At 50.9% G+C, this 11,033-nt stretch overlaps 2 pseudogenes; both read left to right on the forward strand.

Annotated features, from left to right (window-relative positions):
* Positions 1-3,935, forward strand: part of LOC129622410 (60S ribosomal protein L21-like) — a 44,304-nt pseudogene extending 40,369 nt beyond the window's left edge.
* Positions 3,936-7,389: 3,454 nt separating this feature from the next.
* Positions 7,390-10,619, forward strand: LOC129658969 (zinc finger CCHC domain-containing protein 9-like; annotated as a pseudogene).
* Positions 10,620-11,033: the final 414 nt, after the last annotated feature.

Raw genomic sequence — 11,033 nt, forward strand, 5'->3', positions numbered from 1 at the left:
CAGATCCTCACCTGAGGGCCCTTGCTGGGGCTGCTGGGACTGAGAGGAGGCTAGAAATGGAGCCAGTTAACAGGCTGCTTCCTTAGAGAAACTGTTTCTCTAAGGAAACTCCCATTGTTCTGTGGCCTTTAGGCTAGCATCCCCCTCCCTGCCCCTCTGCCAACCACTCCTTTCTCTCGCTGAGAGTCTCACCCCCACATCTCAGTCACCCACATGCTGTCAAAGTTGTCATCCCTGGAAGCCCCCGTTCTGTATAGCCCCCACCTCCAGGGCCAGAGAGGGCCAGGAGGGTGCTCAGGTGGGCCTGGCCTGGACAGCTACCATTGCCAAAGCACTGATGTTTTCGGAGTGTCTTTGTGGCGGAGTCTTTCTGAAGTGTTAGTCCCAGAAGTGCCTGTCCCCTGAGCAGCAGGGCCCATCTGCACAAGCAGTGATTCCTCCCAGCCTTATCCTGGCGAGTCTTGGAGGTGTGACATGGGGTGCCTGGCCTGGCAGCCTGCACAAAGCCTGGACTTTGTTGTCCAGATGACACGACTGATAGCCAGCCACCTGGGCCAAGACGAAAGTAGCACTCAGCATGGCTGGACAGCCCCCCGTGGACTGGAGCCCACGTGGAACGTGTACCTAGGCGAGGGCATGGCCTGTGTGGCCTCTGCCTCAGGGGCCACCTGCTGCTGGAGGTTGTAGCCAGCTGAGGTCTTGGGCATGTCAAGGAAGCAGCTTGGTTCACCTAAGAGACTCCGAGACTGGAGGACCTATAATCCACCTCAGCGCCAGCCATTGTCTTCAGGGGCCAGCAATGCCGAGGACTAACTGCAATACATATATTCACTCTTGAGTCACTCCAGCAACGCTGAGCACTGACTGCCGTAACATTATTCACTCTTCAGTCACTGACACGTGTCAGCATGTTTATTTGAACACATTTTAAAAAGCACATGGCTAGCACATTAGACCCATGAGTTCATAGACACTATCAGTAAGAATGATACTAATTTTAAAATGTGAATTGATATGAAGAACATGACTAAGTGAATAGCTGTGCAGAGAGTCGTCAGGCCTGGAAATATGAAAATGATCCTGGAATGTGTCATTTAAAAAACACTGGAGTGAAGGGTTTAATGTCCTAAAGGTCCTGAGCCTGGTTCTTGGAGGGATGCAGGGGGCTGCACAGAGCAGGTGTGCCGAGGACAGGTGTGCACAGGGGAGCCTCACCCTTGTCACCCTTCTGGTACCTGGCATATAGGTGTCCCCAGCCCTGTGAAGACTTCTCCTCCTGGTGGCTGCCCTCACTTCTTCACACTCCTCCTTGGCGATTCCTTGCACTGATACATGTGACCCAGGGCCCAGAGTGGAGGAGGTGGCATGAGCTGGGTTCTGGGTCACACACTATGTCCTGGCCTGGTTCCCCCAGCTCCCCACACTGCAGTGCACAAGTCACTCAACCAGGGTCACCTCAGATGAAACAGGGAGGATACGAGCAGCAGCATGGTTGGACACAGAGGTTTGAGGGAGGAGGTAACCGTATCTGGGCTGTGAGTTTGTTTGGCACGAGGCAGCTGATTCACACCAGTGTCTTCCTGTCCACAAGTGAGGTGGTGCACTGTATCCACTTTATTAGGAAGCTCTGAGGTGGGTGGGCCTTGCCCAAGGGCTCTTGGATGGGTGACAGTTGGAGGGTCCCCACCTCTGGGACTCCTCTAGGTGGAGGATTTGGCTGCTTGGGCATCAGAACCACCTGGGCTGTCCACAAGCTGGCGTGAGACCTCGGCATCTGCATTTTCCAGGAATGCAGCTCCAATTGGCAACCAGCCTTCCCCAGATGCTGAGGGCAGGGACAGATGTTCAGTGCTCACATCTGATCAGGATGACCCTACCCTCAGGGTGTGGTGTTGAAGAAGACTCTTGAGAGTCCTTGGACTGCAAGGAGATCCAACCAGTCCATCCTAAAGGGAATCAGTCCTGAATATTCATTGTAAGGACTGATGCTGAAGCTGAAGCTCCAATACTTTGGCCACATGATGCAAAGAACTGACTCATTTGAAAAGACCCTGATGCTGGGAAAGATTGAAGGCAGGAGGAGAAGGGGATGACAGAGGATGAGATGGTTGGATGGCATCACTAACTCAATGGACATGAGTTTGAGCAAGCTCTGGGAATTGGTGATGGACAGGGAAGCCTGGTGTGCTGTGGTCCATGGGGTCTCAAAGAGTTGGACACAACTGAGCAACTGAACTGAACTGAACTGAACCCCCAGTGTGAGAGGTTTCAGCTTTAGAGGCAGAGTCTCACTGGCTTTTGCAAAGGTGGCCATACCCAAGTGGTGTCTTCACACAGGGCTCAAGTTCTAACACCACTGCCTCCCTGACTGTCTTTTAGGACAGTGGCTGGGGAGGCCCTGCTCTGCATGGACGCCCAGCGCTGGCCATGTGCACTGGGCCAGCCTCTACTGCCTGTGATCTCAGTAGCCCCCCCATCCGGCCTGGGCCTTTCCCTACACAAGCTGCCTGGGTCTCTGCATGGAGAATCTCTCAAGTCAGAATCCGTCATGGCTATGGGCTACCCCAGACCATTTCAGAAGTCAATAAAAGCCCAATATTAGTTTGAATCCATGGAAGGGGTGGGGGCTATCTTGTCCCCCACCCAGTCAAACTAGGTGACCTAACACAGGTCAGGCCGTCTCTCTGAGCCTCAGTTTCCCCTTCTGTGACAACCATAAGACCCCTTCGTATGTCCCCCTGCAGGTGACAATCAAACTGCTTTTCAGCAATCCTAGAGGGAACAAGATTCACAGTCGCATTTGTGCACATGCTACATGGTGCTGGCCGTGGATGAGGGCCCCACAAGTCCAGAGGCTGCGGCACAGGCCAGGACTGACCCAGAATGCCCAGTGGAGCCGCCGGTTTGGGCCTCAGATACACTCACACATCCTCCCAGCTTCTCTGACAAGAGCCTTTTCTCTGTCTACTCACGACTCCTGAGAGAAGCCAGAGAAAAACAGTATGTTTCTTTGTTTTATTATAACACGGATGACTTCATCTTCCCTCATCTTCCCAGAAAAGACAACAACGAATTTGTTAAAGTTCAGCTGTGAGAACTTCCTCCTATAGCAGGAACGAGGGGTATTGAAAGCAGCGTCCTGCTTCCCGGCGCTGTTTGCAGCTGAGGCCCTGCTTGTCGCCTGGGCCTCCTGCTGCAGTGCTCCTCCATCTGTGGGGGGACGGGCTGCAGTGCTTTCACGTGCCCAGTGCTCTGCGACCATCCCATGGGCTTTAATTACTTCCTTCAGATCTCCAAATTCAGGGGGAAATGAAATGATTTCTCTGTCCATTAAGATCTTTCCTGCCTTTCGGCTGGAACCACCATCTTCCAGTAATTTGCCAAAATGAGCAACGCAAAGAGGAAGAGGAGGGACACCTGCTGAATGACCTCTGGACCTTTTAGAAAACGTGGGGTTGTTCCTTTGGGCACATACATGTGCATCTACCAGAAGGCTGATATTGTGGCTATCAAGGCAATCGGTACTGTTCAAGAAGGAATGCCCCACAAATGTTGCCATGGCAAAAGTGGACGAGTCTGCAGTGTTACCCAGCATGCTGTTGGCATCATTGTAAGCAAACAAGTTAAGGGCAAGATTCTTGCCAAGAGAATTAATGTGCATATTGAGCATATTAAGGACTCTAACAGCCAAGATAGCTTCCTGAAATGTGTGAAGGAAAATGATCAGAAAAAGAAGGAAGTCAAAGAAAAAGGGCCTTGGGTTCAGCTGAAGCACCGGCCTGCTCCACCCAAAGAAGCACACTGCTTGAGGACGAATGGGAAGGAGCCTGAACTCCTGGGGCTGATTCCTACGAATCCATGGCATGTGGGTGTGAAAATAAAGACCTAGACAGTATGAATGTTTCTCTTAACTGAGTAGAGGTGTTGTGTCCCTTCCCCCAAGGAAATGCTTAACACATTGTAATTGTGTCCAAATTCAGTGGGTGATGCGTTTTTAAATTTAGTGTTTTTTCTTCCTAAAAGATGTAAGATAGCTTACTGTTCAAGCTAATAAACTACTATATCTATCTATCTATCTTTCCAGACCCCTGACAGACGTCTCTAGCTAGGAGCAAATGTCCTAGGGAGCGATGTCTGTGTGACCCCCAGGGAGGTGCATTCAGTGCGAGGGTCTGGTCTCTGGTCTCTCAGAACACTGGGTCCCCTGAGGCACCCAAACCCCAGTGACCACAGAGGGCTTAATCAGGCCAGCCAGATGATGGGGACAGCAAGCTGGTGGCCTCCCTGGGTAGAGGGACAAGTGCCAGGAAGGAATGGAGGCTTGATGTGGCTGGCTCTTCTGAGCTCTTAAGTAAAGGCAGAAATGCTGATTCTCATGAAAACCCTTGTGTAAATAAGGTCAGCAGATCCACCATTTACAGGGGCGGGACACCTGGACCCCTGCTTGTCAACCTCTTGATTTACCTGGAGTGACCATTGTGGATGCACTTGGCAACTGCCCACCTGGATCAGTATGAGGGACAGAAGTGAACTGCGCCCTCCCTGGCCATGAATGAGTAGGTGAGAGAGCCACACAGGGACCACAGGCCTTGCCCAGGGACAAATTGTCCAGAGGACTGTGTGAATGGCATGGGATCCCAGAAAGGGAGCTGTGGCCATTAGCAGGGCCGAGGGGATTGAGCCAGGCTCCCTGGAGGAGAGGACAGCAGGTTGAACTTGGGCCTCTGCCATCCAGGAAGAGAGTACAGCAGTACAGAGGCCTGGAGGCAGGGAGGGTCCAGAGAGGCGGAAACAGAATGTTGATGGGCAGGTGGGAGGGCCATAGGGCAAGAGGCCACACAAGTGGGGAGGAGATCCAGGTGGGCTCCAGCTCCCGGGAGGTGGGGGGAGCCTGGTAGGGATTCTAGAGAAGGGAGAATGTGGACCCAGTTCTTTCAGGCTGGAGCAGGAAGTCCCTGGCTGAGCTTGACGGGAGGGTCTGAGGGGAGTCAGTGGGCAGCAGTGCCTGTGAGTTTTGCACACCCCAGACTGTTCTAACTGCTGGGGATCCCTACACCTCCATGCCCCCACTTCCTCAACCACCTCGTGATTCCTAGGCCCTGATCAAGACAGCTTAAGGTGCACTTGGCTAGCTCAGAGAGGCCTGAGCTCAGAGAAAGGCCGGATAACCCAAGTGGCAGTGGAAGGCTAGGCAGCCTCCTTCCTGCCTGAAGGAGGCACAGAAGCAACCTCCTGGCCAGGAGCCTGAGTGCCTCTCATCACAGAGTGGGCAGCACCATGCCAACAGAGCAGTGACTCTACTTCTGACCCCAGTAGATCCACCAAGGGGGGCTACTATGAGCCCACTTTATAGATGTGGGAACTGAGGCTCATACAGGTGAGGAGGCTGTTCCACTACCAGGCAGTGAGGAAGACCCCCTCCCTGCTCCGTGTAGCCCACGGAGCTCATCACCAAGCCTCCCAGGCTTGCCTCCCCAGATACTGAAACAAATCCCAGAAGCCACAGGGGTAAAAAATAAAGCTTTTATTTTTGCCAACTGTTTGCTGTCTTTGAAAATGCCTGAGAGGCGTTTGTGAAGAGGTGTGGGTGACTCATGCAGAACATGGAGATGCGATTAGCTATTTTTGCCTCAAAGACAGATGGGCAGCATCCCTGAGGGTATGCAGGCAGTGGGGGCTGACCCTCAGCAGGGAGGCAGGGCAGTGGTTGCCATGCGCACTGGCCTAGGCAGTCCCAATGTTGTCAGCTTTGATGAAAGCAAATCTGTCAGCCCAGAAGGCTGGCTCAGGGTTTTCTGGGGTGTTGTCATCGCCAGGGTTATGTGGGGTTCCAAGGCCACAGGAGGTGGGGACCGTGGTCCTTGTTGATGTCCCCTTCCGTCCAGTCTACAGTGTCTGCACGTGAGGCTCCTCCTGCCCTGCCGCCTCCAGGTGAGCAGGCACCAGGCCTGGGACCCCATAAATGCTCACACCTTCCAGGTTCACCTGAGGCCTGCCTTCAGGGCTCAGCTGTGGAAGCTGAAAGTCCCAGGCTCTGTCATCACATTCGAGACTCAGGCCGGAAGATGAGGAAGCCACAAACTTAAACTGAGAGTGGTTTCCTCCTCTGTTGCCAATGGGGTCCTCCCTCCATAAGGAGGTTCTGGCGGTGGGGATCCCGCTCCTGGGCTGGAGGGGGGCCCCAGGATGCCTGGAATGGGGAGCCATGGCCTGGGTCTCACCATGTGGCCCCTGAACCTGGAACCAGGGCCGTGGCTTCCGACTTGGTCTGTCTCCAACTCTCTGGGGCTGATAGCTCAGATGGTAAAAAAAATCTGCCTGCAATGTGGGAGACCTGGGTTTCATCCCTGGGTTGGGAAGATGCCCTGGAGAAGGGCCTGGCAACCCACTCTAGTATTCTTGCCTGGAGAATCCCATGGACAGAGGAGCCTGGTGGGCTACGGTCCTTGGGGTCACAGAGAGTTGGACACAGCTGAGCAACTAAGTACCAATTCTCTGGGACTCAAGGGCCCCGATTTGGAATGGCTCTATAGTGCTTACAAGAGCCCCTGCCCTCCAGGCTCTAACTGGGCAGGGCCCACAAAAGGGTCGCCCCAACCCCACCCACTCACTAGAGAGAGACACACCTCACAACCTGCGGTGAGGAGGGGCCGAGAGCAGGGGGCCACCTCAGGGCCGCTTCCACAGCTCCCACCACACTCGGGACTCAGGCCTGATGAGGAGGGGAACAAGAGAGGGACCTGAGCGGCTGCCAGTGCAGCCCTTGGCTGAAGCACAGACAGTGGCTCAGCTGAGGCCTGGGGCCAGGAGAGCCATCAGGAGGCTCAGCGGGAGAAAAACCTGGGGACGGCTGGCTCTGGTTGATCACAGGAGGGTGGGGAGCCTCCCCAGACGCTTGCTCCCACAGATCCCAGGCGGGGCCCAGGACAGGCAGGGCTGTGCCTCTCAGCTGGCTGGCGGGGGTTGGGGGAAGACTCAGCTGAAGAACAGCTAGCGCTTTCATTCCTGTGTCCTCAATTCACACATCTCAGTGACAAATGTGTTTTTCACACAGTCTTGAAATTCATTGTCTGTGGTAAATAAGACCCTTGTTTCCCCTCACAGAACGAGCCACTCTACTCCCTGGCAGCTGTCGCCTGGCAGGCCAGCCCCACGGGGCAGTACGGTCACCACTGGTAGCCTTGGCCACTGGCCAGGCACCCCTGAGCACTTTCTCTGCCCTCCTCTGTCTGCTGTTGCTCCAGTCACCTCCACGTGGCTGTTGTTTGTTCATTCATTCATTCCTTTTTTTAGCCCTTCAGCAAGTGCTAGGTGAGCCCTGTTCCAGATGTTGGTGGTACAGCCTTGAGTAGGGCTGGCAAAGCCATACCCTCAAGAACTCATGGTCACATGGGGAGAACAGGGGCCAAGCAAGTAAATAAGATACAACTTCATGCCACAGGAATATGAAATGAGGAGGAAATGGCAACCAACTCCAGTATGCTTCCCTGAAAAATACAAAAGACAGAGGAGCCTGGTGGGCTACAGTCCATGGGATCTCAAAGAGTCGGACACGAGTGAATGACTAAGCACAGAACCAGTGTGGAGAATGACTGGGCAGTGAATACCATGTGAACCTGTGGTCAGAGAAGGCTTTGATGGGGGATAAGAGGGAAGCAGCCAGGTGAAGACCTGGGGGAAGGGTGTTCCCAGTGAGGGAAGCACAGAGCCCTGAGGGAATAAGTGTAGTGTATGCAAGGAAAGGATTTGGGGTGAGGTTGGAAAGGTGGGCTTGGAGCCCAGTTGGTGGGACTTCACAGTCCATGAGGACTTTAGAGGAGGTCCAGCCATTCCATGGGGTGTAATCAGAGATGGTTCTGATCAAGTTCCAGTGCTGCGCTGGGCACGGTCACTCACAACCTCTCCATGCTTATGTGGGCTTATCATCTGCACTGTGTTTAGGGGGAAACTCAGGCTCAGGGCCCACATACCCACCTGCCAACAGCTTCTCCTGTCCCAGCCTACCAGCCCTTCCCAAGTCTGTCTCTATAACCCCAGCTGCTCAGAGGACCCTTTCTTTACTCAGCTCCTCTTGTGGCCACCTCCAAATGCATTGGACCTAGCCCCCTGTCTACTGCATTTCTGAAAACTTCTTCTAAGAGACAACACTGCAGCTGGATCTTCAAAACGAACAGAAGGGTCTTCTAAAATGGAAGAAACATTGAAAACTTGACTCAGTGGTTAGAGTGTGGATACATATGTGGGGCACAGCAGGCAGGCATTACTGGAGTAGTCTTGCTTACAATTTTTCTAATAAAAACTCGTTTATTAAAATGAAAATATTCTGTAATGAAATTTTACATTTCTATAAGAATCACTATTATCACTTCCCACAACTTGAAAGTTTCCATGTAATGAAAACATGGAATGTTAATGTAATGAAAACAAACATTATTGATTTTTAAAAAGAATAAAACTACAAAAATATAAACACCAACATTTAGGTTGTAGGATCATGGAAGTATACTCCATTCTGTCTCTCCCACTGACTGCAGCTTAAAATCAAACAGGATGCAGGGAGTAGCTACTTTGAAAACTAAGTAATAACAGGCAGATTGGAGAAGAAAATCATAATTTGAAGTACCACCTAATTGCCAGTGAGCTTACCATTTTTCCTCCACTTGTGTTCCCTGTCTAAACTCAGGGCAGCCTGAAAACTAAAAGGGACATCAACAGCGACACAGAGAACTTCGGGAGACATCTGCTGATTCTGGCTCAAGGAGCAAGTGAGCGGTCTCCTAGAGAGAGCAGGAAACTACATTTAAAAACATCTTCCCTGTGCTCTTTTATACTCCAGCTCACAAGCAATTCCACAACAGCGTTTCATGGACCCTGCAAGAACCTAAAACTCTGAGGTAGGGGAGCCTTTCTCTCTGAACAGATGCATTATTGCCCAACTGAAGGCAGGATGAGCATGGCACTTTTCTTTCTCTTTTGTCCTCCCATGGTTTAGCCCTAGATTCAGGCATAGTCATGGGAAGTGCATAGCAGATCTGGGAAAGTTGGGTAAGCAAAGCCCTAGCTTCCTGGCTTGAAGACCAAAAAAGGGAGCCCCAGGAGAGAGGAGGTCAGGAAAGCTACCTCATAAAGTTTTTTATTAACTCCTGGGCTAATGCCCAAGCTGCACAGGTTGGGATCTGACCCTAAAGAGTACATCATAGGTTTTGAAATTCCAGATGTTCAAGCTGGATTTAGAAAAGGCAGAGGAGCCAGAGATCAAATTGCCAACATCCGTTGGATCATAGAAAAAGCAAGAGAGTTCCAGAAAAACATCAGCTTCATTGACTATGCAAAAGCCTTTGACTATGTGGATCACAACAAACTGTGGAAAATTCTGAAAGAGATGGGAATATCAGGCCACTTTACCTGCCTCCTAAGAAATCTGTATGCAGGTCAAGAAGCAACAACAGTTAGAACTGGACATGGAGCCACCACCGCCACAGGGGCACGTGTTTCTCTGGCCTGGTAACTCTGCTGCTCTGGAGGATTCTTGTGTGGTTGATAAACCTCTGATGAAGCCCTGCCAGATGGGCACTAGTTATTACCACACAGAACAAAAGACCCTTCCCTACAACATTATGGGAGAACGTGAAGAAGGGGTCCTTTGAGGGACAAAGCCAAAACCTTCCAAAGAGTAAACAACTTGAAGCCAATAGGCTGTGCCTTAAAAATTATGCATCCCAAGCAAAACACAAAAAGAATAAAAAGAAAAATGAGTATTTAAATGAAGATGTGAATGGATTGATGGAATATCTAAGACAAAACTCACAGACGGTTCACATGGTGAGATGATAGCAACAGTCTGGAAGCAAGGGAAAAAATTGTAGTTGCCTTAAAGAAAGACAGTTGCTGGGAAGGAAGATGATTAAAAAGACAAGCAGCAAAGAAAAATGCAATGGTATGTTTCCATTGTAGACAGCTGGCCATGGGATTGCAGATTGCCCTGCTGCCCTTGAGACTCAAGAAATGGGCACTGGAATATGCTACTGATGTGGATCCACAAGTGCAAGGTTAAAGTAGACCCAGCTCTGGGTGAACTTCCTTTTGCAAAATGTTTTGTTTGTGGGGAAATGGGACATCTGTCCAGATCTTGTCCTGATAATCCCAAAGGACTCTATGCTGATGGTGGTGGCTGCAGACTATGTGGCTCTGTGGAACAGTTGGAGCAAGATTGTCCTTAACGTCAGAACTCAGATCAAATGGTCACAGTTGGTCACTGGGTCAAAAGGAATGAGTGCAGACTATGAAGAAATTTTGAATGTGCCTAAATGGCACCCCACTCCAGTACTCTTGCCTGGAAAATCCCATGGGTAGAGGAGCCTGGTAGGCTGTAGTCCATGGGGTCACTAAGAGTTGGACATGACTGAGCGACTTCCCTTTCACTTTTCACTGTCATGCATTGGAGAAGGAAATGGCAACCTGCTCCAGTGTTCTTGCCTGGAGAATCCCAGCGACGGGGAACTTGGTGAGCTTCCGTCTATGGGGTTGCACAGAATCAGGCACGACTGAAGTGACTTAGCAGCAGCAGCAGCAAACCACAGAAACCCAAAACAAACATACCTAAAGTTGTTAATTTTTGATGATTAGTACTATTGTTTGTTCAACATTCTGAACTGGGCCTACTTCACAAGTTAGAGCTGGACTGTCCCTTGGAGGCCTGTATTGTATATATCAGTATAATTCAGGTATGGCCAAACCAGTTCCTGAGTTCAGTGCATCAAAGAGCATTCTACCATTGTTTGGAGAAAATCAATGAAAAAAGTGTAAGATGTTTAAAATGGATTTTCTAAAAGAATATATTTTTGACCAATAGAACTTAGGTATAACTAAGTGGTTATAACAAGTTGGTGATGCCATCCAACCATCTCATCCTCTGTCATCCCCTTCTCCTCCTGCCTTCAATCTTTCCCAGCATCAGGGTCTTCTCAAATGACTCAGGTGGCCAAAGTATTGGAGTTTCAGCTTCAGTATCAGTCCTTCCAATGAATATTCAG

The sequence above is a fragment of the Bubalus kerabau genome, chromosome 1, assembly GCF_029407905.1.
Source record: "Bubalus kerabau isolate K-KA32 ecotype Philippines breed swamp buffalo chromosome 1, PCC_UOA_SB_1v2, whole genome shotgun sequence".
Taxonomy (NCBI): Eukaryota; Metazoa; Chordata; class Mammalia; order Artiodactyla; family Bovidae; genus Bubalus; species Bubalus kerabau.